We start from the raw sequence: 14,248 nt of genomic DNA on the forward strand, positions 1-14,248 counted from the left end.
AAGTTTTGACTTCTTCAATCCCACTTTGAACAATTTTAGCATCAAGTCTAAAGAATCCGAATTCTTGGAACGCCATCTAGATAAAGGTGGATCATATTCAGTCCCATCATTATCAAGATTCATATTGCAAAACAAAGATTTAATAGGGGACACATCAATAACTTTTATATCTTCATCTTTATTATCATGGAAACTAGAAGAACACGCTTTTATAAAGCAATCTTTCTTAGCATGCATCCTAGCGGTTCTTTATTTGCACTCATCAATGGAAATACTCATGGCATTGAGAGACTCATTGATATCATGCTTAGGTGGAATAGATCTAAGTTTCAAAGTATCAACATCAAGAGAAATTCTATCAACGTTCCTAGCCAACTCATCAATCTTAAGCAATTTTTCTTCAATCAAAGCATTGAAATTATTTTGCGAAGTAATAAATTCTTTAATATTAGATTCAAAATCAGAGGGCATCTTATTATAATTTCCATAAGAATTCCTGTAGGAGTTATCATAATTATTAGAGGAATTACTAGGATACAGCCTAGGATTAAAGTTTCCTCTATACGTGTTGTTACCAAAATTGTTCCTACCAAAAAAATTCACATCCATAGATTCATTATTATTCTCAATCAAAGTAGACAAAGGAATATCATTAGGATCAGAATAAACACTTTTATTAGCAAATAATTTCATAAGTTCATCCATCTTTCCACTCAAAACATTAATTTCTTCTATCGCATGCACTTTCTTATTAGTAGATCTTTCAGTGTGCCATTGAGAATAATTAACCATAATATTATCTAGGAGTTTAGTAGCTTCTCCTAAAGTGATTTCCATAAAAGTGCCTCCTGCGGCCAAATCTAAAAGATTTCTAGAAGCAAAATTCAATCCGGCATAAATTTTTTGTATAATCATCCACAAATTCAAACCATGTGTAGGGCAATTACGTATCATTAATTTCATCCTCTCCCAAGCTTGTGCAACATGTTCATGATCAAGTTGCTTAAAATTCAAAATATCATTTCTAAGAGAGATGATCTTAGTGGGAGGAAAATACTTAGAGATAAAAGCATCTTTGCACTTATTCCATGAATCAACACTATTTTTAGGCAAAGACGAAAACCAAGCTTTAGCACGATCTCTAAGCAAAAAAGGGAATAGCTTCAATTTAACAATATCATTATCCACATCTTTCTTCTTTTGCATATCACATAAATCAACGAAGCTATTCAGATGGGTAGCAGCATCTTCACTAGGAAGGCCGGCGAATTAATCTTTCAGGACAAGATTCAACAAAGCAGCATTGATTTGACAAGATTCAGTATCGGTAAGAGGAGCAATCAGAGTGCTAAGGAAATCATTGTTGTTGGTATTGGTGAAGTCACACAATTTAGTATTATCTTGAGCCATCGTGACAAGCAAGCAATCCAACACACAAGCAAACGAAATATGGGCAAAAAGAGGAAAATAGAGAAAGAGAGGGAGGATGGAGAGAGAGGGAGAATAAAACAGCAAGGGTGAAGTGGGGGAGAGGAAAACGAGAGGCAAATGGCAAATAATGTAATGCGGGAGATAAGGGTTTGTGATGGGTACTTGGTATGTCTTGACTTGCAACGGCGCCACAAGTGACTCGTTGTCGGGAGTCAAATCTTGACTTGTCTCGCGCGAACCTCCCCGGCAACGGCGCCAGAAATCTTTCTTGCTACCTCTTGATCACTGCGTTGGTTTTCCCTTGAAGAGGAAAGGGTGATGCAGCAAAGTAGAGTGGGTATTTCCCTCGGTTTTTAGAACCAAGGTATCAATCCAGTAGGAGGCCGCGCACGAGTCCCTCGCACCTACACAAACAAATAAATCCTCGCAACCAACGCGATAAGGGGTTGTCAATCCCTACACGGTCACTTGCGAGAGTGAGATCTGATAGATATGATAGGATAATATTTTTGGTATTTTTATGATAAAGAGAAATAAAATATGCAAAGTAAAATAAATGGCAAAGTAAATAACTAAGTATTGGAAGATTAATATGATGGAAGATAGACCCGTGGGCCATAGGTTTCACTAGTGGCTTCTCTCAAGAGCATAAGTATTTACGGTGGGTCAACAAATTACTGTTGAGAAATTCACAGAATTGAGCATAGTTATGAGAATATCTAGGTATGATCATGTATATAGGCATCACGTCCGAGACAAGTAGACCGACTCCTGCCTGCATCTAGTACTAGTACTCCACACATCGACCGCTATCCAGCATGCATCTAGAGTATTAAGTTCAAGAGAATAGAGTAACACTTTAAGCAAGATGACATGATGTAGAGGGATAAACTCATGCAATATTATATAAACCCAATCTTGTTATCCTTGATGGAAACAATACAATACGTGTGAGGGAGTCCTGGATTAGGGGGTCTCCGGACAGCCGGACTATATCCTTTGGCCGGACTGTTGGACTATGAAGATACAAGATTGAAGACTTTGTCCCGTGTCCGGATGGGACTTTCCTTGGCGTGGAAGGCAAGCTTGGCAATACGGATATGTAGATCTCTTCCCTTGTAACCGACTCTGTGTAACCCTAGCCCCCTCCGGTGTCTATATAAACCGGAGGGTTTAGTCCATTGGACAACATACAATCACAACATAGGCTAGCTTCTAGGGTTTAGCCTCTACGATCTCGTGGTAGATCAACTCTTGTAATACTCATATCATCAATATCAATCAAGCATGACGTAGGGTATTACCTCCATCAAGAGGGCCCGAACCTGGGTAAACATCGTGTCCCCTGCCTCCTGTTACCATCCGCCTTAGATGCACAGTTAGGGACTCCCTACCTGAGATCCTCCGGTTTTGACACCGAGATTGGTGCTTTCATTGAGAGTTCCACTGTGCCGTCACCATAAGGCTCGATGGCCCCTTCAATCATCGGTAACGATGCGGTCCAGGGTGAGGTTTTCCTCCCCGGACAGATCTTCATATTCGGCGGCTTCGCACTGCGGGCCAATTCGCTTGGCCATCTGGAGCAGATCGAGAGCTACGCCCCCTGGCCATCAGGCCAGGGTCGGAAACTTAAACTACACTGCTGACATCCGTGGAGACTTGATCTTCGACGGATTCAGGCCCATGTCAGGCGCGCCGCACAGTCACGACGAGCATGATTTAGCTCTGTCGTCGGACAGTGTTCAGGAGATCACACCTACAACTACTTCGGCCTTCAATCTAGAACAAATTGCGCCATACGAGGACGGAGGGATAGACCCCGCCACGGAGGCCGCACTCTCAGTGGCGATGGAGCCAGATACTGACTTCACCCCTTACGAGAGCCGTGTTACCGAACCACTGGATTCGTCTCCGGCCACGGACTCCGAGCTGCCTGCATCCGTGCCTATCGAATCCGGCTGGGCACCGATCATGGAGTTCACCTCTGCGGATATCTTTGAGCACCCGCCTTTCGGCGATTTGCCAAATTCACTAAGGTCTCTCTCCTTGTCAGGAGAACCTTGGCTGAACTATGTCCGGCTAGAATGGGATGCAGACGACGAAGAAATTAGCCGCCCACCCACCACCCACTTAGTAGCCACTGTCGACGATTTAACCGACATGCTCGACTTCGATTCCGAAGACATCGACGGTATGGACGACGATGCGGGGGACGAACAGGAACCACCGCCCACAGGGCACTGGACTGCCACCTCATCATATGATATATACATGGTGGACACCCCCAAATAAGACAATGGTGACGAGACAGCGGAGGATGACCCCTCCAAGAAGCAACCCAAGCACCGACGTCAGCGGCGCCGCTCTAAGTCCCGCCACAGCAAAAGTAGTGATACCGACACAAGAGATAATAACACTCCGGATAGTGCCGAAGACAACCACAATCCCCTCCAGCACAATGTAGAGTGGGAGGGTCAATAAGCTAGCCCTCGAGAGCAGGCAGTAGATGGAGAATCGGAGGAGGACAATTACATGCCTCTCTCCGAAGACGAGGTGAGCCTCGGCAACAAAGAATTTATCGTGCCTGAGGATCCCGTCGAGTAGGAGCGCTTCAAGCGCCGGCTTATGGCCACATCAAATAGCCTGAAGAAAAAGCAACAACAGCTTCAATCTGATCAAGACTTGCTAGCAGATAGATGGACCGAAGTCCTTGCGGCCGAGGAATACGAACTCGAGCGCCCCTCCAAGAGTTACCCAAAGCGCAGGTTGCTAACTCACCTCGAGGAGGAAGCATTGAAACCTCCATCACCAGTGTACGATGCGGCTGACCGGCCACCACGTGGCCGAGCCAGAGAGGCATTTCAGCCTGAAGTTCAGCCTGCACCCCGCCGCCACTCAATCAAAAATACCAAGGTCTGGGGCAACACACAGGACCTGCGAGACGTATTGGACAACAGGGCAAAACATGCAAGGTCAATATACGGGTCACGGGGGCGCGCGCCAACGCGGGACAATGACCGTCGCGCTGGATACACTAAAAGTAAATCCGGCCGGGCCGAATACAGCAGACAAGACTCATATGAACTGCGTCGGGATATAGCCCGGCATAGAGGCGCCACACACCCTCTATGCTTCACTGATGAAGTTATGGATCACGAATTCCCGGAGGGTTTTAAACCCGTAAATATTGAATCGTATGATGGTACAACAGATCCCGCTGTATGGATTGAGGATTTCCTCCTTCACAACCACATGGCTCGCGGTGATGATCTACATGCCATCAAGTACCTCACACTAAAACTCAAAGGACCAGCTCGGCATTGGCTGAATAGCTTGCCAGCAGACTTCGTCGGCAGTTGGGAGGATTTGGAAGACGCATTCCTTGACAACTTCCAGGGCACTTATGTGCGACCACCGGATGCTGATGACTTGAGCCATATAACTCAACAGCCAGGGGAATCGGCCAGGAAATTCTGGACACGGTTCCTAACTAAGAAAAACCAAATTGTCGACTGTCCGGATGCTGAAGCCTTAGCGGCATTCAAGCATAACATCCGTGATGAGTGGCTTGCCCGGCACCTCGGCCAGGAGAAGCCGAAGTCTATGGCAGCCCTCACGATACTCATGACCCGCTTTTGTGCAGGCGAGGATAGCTGGCTGGCTCGCAGCAACAACACATCAAGGAACCCGGGTACTCCGAATACCAAAGATGCCAACGGCTAACCACGTCGTAACAGACAAAAGCGCCGCAACAACGGCGATAACACCGATGATACGACAGTCAATGCTGGATTCAGAGGTTCTAGATCCGGTCAGCAGAAAAAGCCATTCAAAAGAAGTACTCCGGGCCCGTCCAGTTTGGATCGCATACTGGATCGCTCGTGTCAAATCCACGGCACCCCCGATAAGCCAGCCAATCACACCAATAGAGAATGCTGGGTGTTCAAGCAGGCCGGCAAGTTAAATGCCGAAAACAAGGACAAGGGGCTGCATAGTGATGATGATGAGGAGCCCCGGCCGCCGAACATGGGAGGATAGAAGAGGTTCCCCCCACAAGTGAAGACGGTGAACATGATATACGCAACCCAAATTCCCAAGAGGGAACGGAAGCGTGCACTAAGGGACGTCTATGCAATGGAGCCCGTCGCCCCAAAGTTCAACCCATGGTCCGCTTGTCCGATCACCTTTGATCGCAGGGACCACCCCACTGGTATCCGTCATGGCGGATCCGCCGCACTGGTCCTAGACCCCATCATCGACGGATTTCACCTCACTCGAGTCCTTATGGACGGCAGCAGTAGCATGAACCTGCTCCATCAGGATACAGTGCGCAAAATGGGTATAGATCCCTCGAGGATCAAACCCACCAAAACCACCTTTAAGGGCGTCATCCCAGGTGTAGAGGCCCATTGCACGGGCTCAATCACACTGGAAGTGGTCTTCAGATCTCCGGACAACTTCCGAAGCGAGGAGTTAATCTTCGACATCGTCCCGTTCTTCAGCGGCTATCACGCACTGCTCGGGCGAACCGTATTTGCAAAATTCAATGCGGTACCGCATTACGCATACCTCAAGCTCAAGATGCCAGGACCTAGGGGGGTCATAATAGTCAATGGAAATACAGAACGCTCGCTCCGCACGGAAGAGCACACTGCGGCCCTCGCAGCTAGGGATGAAAATGGAGTGGAAACTTTCCATTTTTCCGGAGAAAAAATGGAAATGGAGAGGAAATACGAACATGGAAATGGAAATTTACAAAACGGAAGTGGAAATGGAATTTTTTATGCGGAAATGGAAACAAAAATGGAACGGTGTTTTCCGGTGGAACATGCATGGAAATGGAACTTTCCGTTTCCGTGAATATGGAATTTCTGTTTTTACTATAGACCAATAGCTGCTTTGTAGCCCAATCACCAAAGGGAACACAATGACAGAATTATTAGAATGGATTTAAGGCCCAACTTCTACTGCCACAGATGTACTCAGCTTGACCCTATATGCAATGGTCCAGTACTACTACAATACTACGCTAAGTTGCTAACATAATGGTATTATTTTGTAGCCATGTTAACAACTCATTAAATTTGTTTGTTTTTGTGTGTATTTCTCTATGACTCAAGGGGTTATTAAGTTCTGATCAATGCCTATTTCTGTTTCCGTATCCGCTTTGTATTCGCTCCGTGTCCATTTCTGATAATATCTGTTTCCGTATTCATTTCCGGGGTTTCTGTATTCGTTTCCGCTTCTGCAAAAGAATATGAAAACAAATATGATAACACTCAGTTCCATCCGTTTCCGCTCCGTTTTCATCCCTACTCGCAGTAGAGGCACAAAGCAGCCTTTTAAGGCAAACCACCAATTCGGTGATACAGCCCTCGGACACCGTCAAGCGAGTCCGGAGTAAACTGCAACAGGATCGCCTGTCATGTTCAGAGCTCGCCTAGCAATTCGTCCCCCGTCCTAGTCCCAGTCCAGCGACGAAATCCGTGCTGCGCGTACATAATTACGCACTGAAAATACCATGGGCATAGGCGGGGGCACGATCAGGGCACGTCCCGCAATGCGGCTTAACCGCCCTAGGGGCTGTATACCTTTATCATTTTTCTCTTTCAGGACCTAACTCTCTGAACGCCGTTTCCGGCAGTACGATTGCCGGACACATTACGGGAAGGAACAACCAAGGAGCCAAGAAGCTAAGATGTACACGGGAACCCCCAGGTGGTCTCCAATAATAATCGATATACCCGCTTTCTACTATCCATACGCAGCTTGCCCTTGGATAGGACATGTCAAATAGTCCTATTTTTTGCTTATTACACTACTTGTATTAGTACGATTTGACGTATTATTAAAATAAATGCATAGCATTAGTCTATTATTGCATTATTCATCCCCTTTTTCTTATATGTTCATTTACGACAACTTGCACCCGTACATCCTGGTACGGTCAGTACGCCAGGGGCTTTCGTTTACCCCATAATACAGTGTCAGAAGTCCGAACACTTTCGACAGTGCGACACCCCTAACTTATAGCATCACATGCACCAGCTTCGAATCATGTCTTGGGTAAATAGTTGGGTTTGCCCGGCTCCCATGCTTTGGTACCTTACGTTCCGCTATATCGACTAAGGTAGCGCTGGGAGAACTACTACGATTGTGTCCCGGTTCTTCCGGACGAGCACCTCAGTAGAGAAAGCCGAAAACTGACTGTCATGATAGGGCGAGAGCTGGTCGCTGTTCGAGAGGTCTCAAGTCCATAAAGACTTTTTCCGCTTCGGGCAAGGAGTCGGCCTTGCCCGACTTAGGCGTGTATAGCGCCCCTATTTCGGCCTTCCAAATACTAGGGGCTTCACCAAAATTTAAAATTGTAGACTTCTATGGCTAAGTGATAGTGATAAAGCCTTATAGTCCGATTGCCCGGTTCGTTGCGCTGAACACCTCCCTCAAAGGACCCAAAATTGGGATAAAGAGTGCTCAGGTTTATCCCGAACACCCCAGTACTAGTTACATGGGGTAGAAGCCGACAACTGGCCAACTCTCAGATTTTATAAACGGCCGCACGAAGGTAATATTTTAAATTAAAAAAGCGTTGCATAGCGCAAATGAACTTGTTTCACATTACATGATCACATGAGCATGTTCATTCAAAAATTACATCTCTGGCACATTCATCCGCCACAAGGCGGGAACCCTTCAGGACACTATCATAATACATTTCGGGGCAGCGATGCTCCTTGCCCTCCGGCGGCCCCTCCTTCACCAGCTTCACGGCATCTAGCTTCGCCCAGTGCACCTTCGCTCGGGCAAAATCCCTGCGCGCACCCTTGATGCAGACGGACCGCTTTATGACTTCAAGCCGAGGGCAAGCATCCACAAGCCGCCTCACCAGACCGAAGTAGCTGTCGGGCAGGGGCTCACCAGGCCACATCCATACGATAAGACCCTTCATGGCCTGTTCGGCCGCCTTATGGAGCTCGACCAATTGCTTCAGCTGGTCGCTCAAGGGAATTGGGTATTCGGTCCCAGTATACTGAGACCAGAACAACTTTTCCGTCGAGCTCCCCTCCTCAGCTCGGTAAAACTCCGTGGCATCCAACACACTGTCGGGAAGATCTGCGAACGCTCCTGGAGAGCTTCGAACTCGGGTAAGTAAAAGGAAAGTTTCCTTCACATGCTTGCTTTGCATAATGAATGCCTTACCCGCTGCTATCTTCTTCACCGCATCAATCTCCTAGAGGCCCTTGTGGGCCTCAGCCTTGGTGCTCCGGGCGCTTTCGAGCGCCTTCGCAAGATTAGACTCTCGCGTCTTCGAGTCAAGCTCCAAGGACTCGTGTTTTTTGGTGAGAGCCTCGAGCTCTTGCTGCACCTCGCCTACCCGAGATTCTTGTTTTTCCCACTCAATGCGCTCCTTGGCCGCTTTGTCTTCGGCCTCGGACAGCACCTTCTTCAGGGTCGCCACTTCGGTCGTGGCCCCTGGCAAATTCATGATGATCCTATTACTTCACACCCGAACTTCTTTTTAATATATAGACAAGGTATTGCTTACCTTTGCTCTCCTTGAGCTGCCTCTTGGTAAGGCCGAGCTCGTTCTTGGACCGCTCCAGGTCCTGCTTCAGTGCAGAGACCTCCGCAGTACGTGCAGCAGTGGCCAGCAGTGAAGCCTGCACATACACATAGACATATTCTGATTAGACTCCTGGGTCATCATTTGATCCTCTATTCGGCCTTTCTTCGCGAACGCGGAACAGAGCATCAGGGGCTACTGTCTATGCGGTAATATTTTATTATATTTTGATTGCTTACCTCAAAGCCTGTTAGGAGGCTGGCGCAAGCTTCGATCAGTCCGTTTTGGCGGACTGAACTTTCTCGATCACCGCACTCATGATAGTGCAGTGCTCTTCGTCGATGGAAGCACCGCGAAGCGCTTCCAGCAAGTTGTCCGGTGCCTCTAGATGGACAGAGGACACCGGCACGGGCGGCTTGCCCCCCCTTAATGGGGGATCGCCTGCCGGAGTCCGGAACCGTCAAAGGTTCCGGGGCAGTATTCGGCTGGGGGCTGAACTTGGAGCCCGTGGGAGTCTTGCTCCCTTTGCGCCTAGGGACCGGAAGGTCGCCTCGAGGTGCCCCCAGGACTACCTCCCCTCGGCTCAGTGCCTTTCGGGATAACACCTCGACGTTGTCCGTACGGCAAGGGGTGGAGGCGGTCGGAAGTGAATCACTATTCATATCCGACGAGTCCAATGAACTGTCCGACGAATCTAGGTCGAGATGAGCTCGGGATGGACTGCATAATCATACGCGGCGTAATGAGAAACAGTGCAATAAAACATACCATGAATTACTATGGTGTCCGGATACTTACGACTTCGCCAGGGGCTTCTCCCTGGGAAACCATTCGTCGCTGCTGTAGGCGGCCATCGTGGTGCAGTCCGGAAGGAGGGTCCTTCCCTTCTTGGACCATTCGGCCTCCCCGGTTGGATCGGCCTTCCTTTTCTTGTCCCCCCCGGCGAGGGGGGGGGAGAACTTTCCTCCTCCTCCTCCTCGTTTTCATGGGAGGAGTGCGCGTTGGAGTCATCGGACGATGAGTCTGATACAACCTTCGGCCGGAGACCCTTTCGGGCCCCGTGGCCTTCTTCTTGGTCTTCTTCACCGGCACCTCGTAAGGTGCCGGAGCCAGCATCTCCGTTAGGAGAGCATCTGCAGGATCTTCAGGCAGGGGGCTGGGCAATCGAGCTCCTCCGCTGTCTTTATCCAGTCCTGTTAATGACATGGAAGCTTAGATCCCGCACATGATTTAACTGGGGCAAATAAATACCCTGTGAGATATAAAAACTTACCGGATTGGCATGGCGCTTTGCGCTGAGTCCATGGTCCTCGGTGAAAGAAGGAGGTACCTCGGCGCCCTTGAACATCACCCTCCAGACGTCCTTGTGCATCGTGTCATAGAGCTCTCGCAACGTCTGGTGCTGGGCCGGGTCAAACTACCACAAATTGAATGCCCGTCGTTGACACGGGAGAATCCGGCGAAAGAGCATGACCTGGACCACGTTGACAAGCTTGATTTTCTTGCTCATCATGTTCCTGATGCAGGTCTGGAGTCTGGTCAGCTCTGCCAGGGAACCCTAGGATAGGCCCTTCTATTTCTAAGAAGTGAGCCGTGTGGGGATTCCAGATCGAAATTTGGGGGCCGCCACCCAGTTGGTGTCGCGCGGCTCGGTGATGTAGAACCACCCCGATTGCCACCCCTTTATGGTCTCCACATCAGAGCCTTTGAGCCAGGTGACGTTAGGAATTTTGCCCACTATGGCGCTTCCGCACTCTGTTTGTTGGCCGACCACCACCTTCGGTTTGACATTGAAGGTCTTCAGCCACAGGCCAAAATGGAGCCTAATGCGGAGGAAGGCCTCGCACATGACGATAAACGCCGAGATGTTGAAGATGAAATTGGGGGCCAGATCATGAAAATCCATCCCGTAGTAGAACATGAGCCCGCGGACAAACAGGTGGAGGGGAAATCCCAGTCCGCGGATGAAGTGGGTAAGAAAAACTACCGTCTCATGGGGTTCGGGCGTAGGGATGATCTGCCCTGCATCTGGCAGCCGGTGCGCGATATCCGCGGCCAGATATCCGACTTCCCGTAACTTTGTGATGTCCTCCTCCATGACGGAGGAGACCATCCACTTGCCTCCCGCTCCGGACATGCTTGGAGTGGTTTGAGAAGAAAGACGCGAACTTGGGCGCTGGAGCTCGAGTGTGCGAGAATGGGTAAGCAAGGGGGAAGAAGGCGTGGGTAAAAAGGGTGAATCCTTGTCCCTTTATAAGGGCGGAAGAGGTGATGTGCCTCCCCACTTGCCTGGTAAAATCGCTTATTCCCCAAGCGCGTAATTGATGGTGCGTGAGGGAGACCTGGATTAGGGGGTCTCCGGACAGACGGACTATATCCTTTGGCCGGAATGTTGGACTATGAAGATACAAGATTGAAGACTTTGTCCCGTGTCCGGATGGGACTTTCCTTGGCGTGGAAGGAAAGCTTGGCAATACAGATATGTAGATCTCCTCCCTTGTAACCGACTCTGTGCAACCCTAACCCCCTCTGGTGTCTATATAAACCGGAGGGTTTAGTCTGTAGGACAACATACAATCATACCATAGGCTAGGTTCTAGGGTTTAGCCTCTACGATCTCATGGTAGATCAACTCTTGTAATACTCATATCATCAATATCGATCAAGCAGGACGTAGGGTATTACCTCCATCAAGAGGGCCCGAACCTGGGTAAATATCGTGTCCCGTGCCTCCTGTTACCATCCTCCTTAGACGCACAGTTCAGGACCCCTATCTGAGATCCGCCGGTTTTGACACCGACATTGGTGCTTTCATTGAGAGTTCCACTGTGCCATCACCATAAGGCTCGATGGCCCCTTCAATCATCGGTAATGATGCGGTCCAGGGTGAGGTTTTCCTCCCCGGACATATCTTCGTATTCGGTGGCTTCGCACTGCGGGCTAATTCGCTTGGCCATCTGGAGCAGATCGAGAGCTATGCCCCTGGCCATCAGGTCGGGTTCGGAAACTTAAACTACACTGCCGACATCCGTGGAGATTTGATCTTCGACGGATTCGAGCCCATGTTAGGTGCGCCGCACAATCACGACGAGCATGACGTAACTCTGCCGTCGGACTGTTTTCGGGAGATCGCATCTGCAACTAATCCGGCCTTTAATCTGGAGCAAATTGCGCCATCCGACGACGGAGGGATAGGCCCCGCCATGGAGGCCGCACTCTCAATGGCGATGGGGCTGGATACTGACTTCACCCCTTACGAGAGCCGTGTTGCCGAACCACTGGATTCGTCTCCGGCCACGGACTCCAAGCCACCTGCATCCATGCCTATCAAATCCGATTGGGCACCGATCATGGAGTTCACCTCCGCGGATATCTTTCAGCACTCGCCTTTCGGCGATGTGATAAATTAATTAAAGTCTCTCTCCTTGTCGGGAGAACCTTCGCCGAACTATGTCCGGCTCGAATGGGATGCGGACGACGAAGAAATTCGCTGCCCACCCACCATCCACTTAGTAGCCACTGTCGACGATTTAACCGACATGCTAGACTTCGACTCCGAAGACATCGATGGTATGGACGACGATGCGGGAGACGAACAGGAACCACCGCCCACAGGGCGCTGGACCGCCACTTCATCACATGACATATACATGGTGGATACACTAAAAGAAAACAATGACGAGGAACGGGAGGAGATAGCGGAGGATGACCCCTCCAAGAAGCAAACAAAGCATCAGCGTAGGCGCCGCTCCAAATCCCTCCTCGGCAAAAACAACGATAACAGCGCAAGAGAAAATAACACTCCAGTCGACTCCAGAGGAAACGACGACCACATTGCCCCGGTGGCAGAGCAGGATGAAGCTGCGAACGGCGAACATAGTATGGATCCGACGTCCGAACACGATGATGCCGAGCATAAAACTCATCAAAACCCCTCTAGGGAGGAAAATAGTCCGGACAAAGATGCACACATCATCCCGGAAATGAACTTGGAGCAAGAGAACCTCCGCAGAAGGCTTATTGCCACATCGAGGAGTCTGAAGAAGCAGAAGCAAAGGCTTAAGGCCAAACAGAATACGCTCAACAGCAGGTGGAACAAAGTGCTCGACAACGAAGAAAAGTATGGTGGAGTTTACCACACAAAGAGCTATCCAAAGCGTAAGCTATTACCCGAATTCAACGATGAGGCCTTAGAGCCCATACAGCCAAAAAATAAAACAACCAACCGGCCGAATCAACCACCTTGTGACCGCGATAGAGCGGCTAACAAGGTCGCACATAAGTCAACACATGATCTACGTGAGGACTTGCACCAAAAATCCAGTATGACCAGATCCATCTATGGATCTAGGAAGCGCGCTCCGGCACAAAATCAAAATCGAATACTACAACCGTCCGAACGCTATGATACATCCAAATACAGGGGTGCCACACACCCCCTATGTTTCACCGATGAGGTGCTGGATCACGAATTCCCAGAAGGATTCAAACCAGTGGACATAGAGGTGTACGACGGGACCACAGACCCTGGGGTCTGGTTTGAGGACTTTATCCTCCATATCCATATGACTCGTGGAGACGATCTCCATGCCATCAAGTACTTGCCCCTCAAGCTTAAAGGACCAGCTCGGCACTGGCTGAAAAGCCTCCCCGAAAATTCAATTAGAAGTTGGGAGGAGCTCGAGGACGCTTTTCGGGCTAATTTTCAAGGGACCTATGTCCGACCTCCGGATGCAAACGATTTAAGTCATATAATTCAACAACCCGGAGAGTCAGCCCGAAAGCTTTGGAATAGGTTTCTCACTAAGAAGAACCAAATCATCGACTGTCCGGACGCCGAAGCCTTAGCAGCTTTCAAGCACAGCATCCGAGATGAATGGCTCGCCAAACACCTCGACCAAGAAAAACCGAGAACAATGGCAGCCCTGACAAGCCTCATGACCCGCTTTTGCGCGGGCAAATATAGCTGGTTAGCCCGCAATAGCACCAGCGACCCAAGCACATCCGAAGTCAGGCATGGCAATGGAAAACCACGACGCAGTAAAAGCAAGCATTGAAATAAATAAGACAACCCAGATAATACGGTGGTGAACGCCGGATTCAGGGGCTCTCGGCCAGGTCAGCGGAAAAAGCCTTTCAAAGGCAGCAGAGATGGACCGTCTGGCCTAAACAGGATTCTTGACAAACTATGTCAGATTCATGGCACCCCCGATAAACCTGCAAATCACACCCACAGAGAATGCTGGGTCTTCA

This window comes from Triticum dicoccoides, chromosome 1A, assembly GCF_002162155.2.
Source record: "Triticum dicoccoides isolate Atlit2015 ecotype Zavitan chromosome 1A, WEW_v2.0, whole genome shotgun sequence".
In the NCBI taxonomy this organism is placed as follows: Eukaryota; Viridiplantae; Streptophyta; class Magnoliopsida; order Poales; family Poaceae; genus Triticum; species Triticum dicoccoides.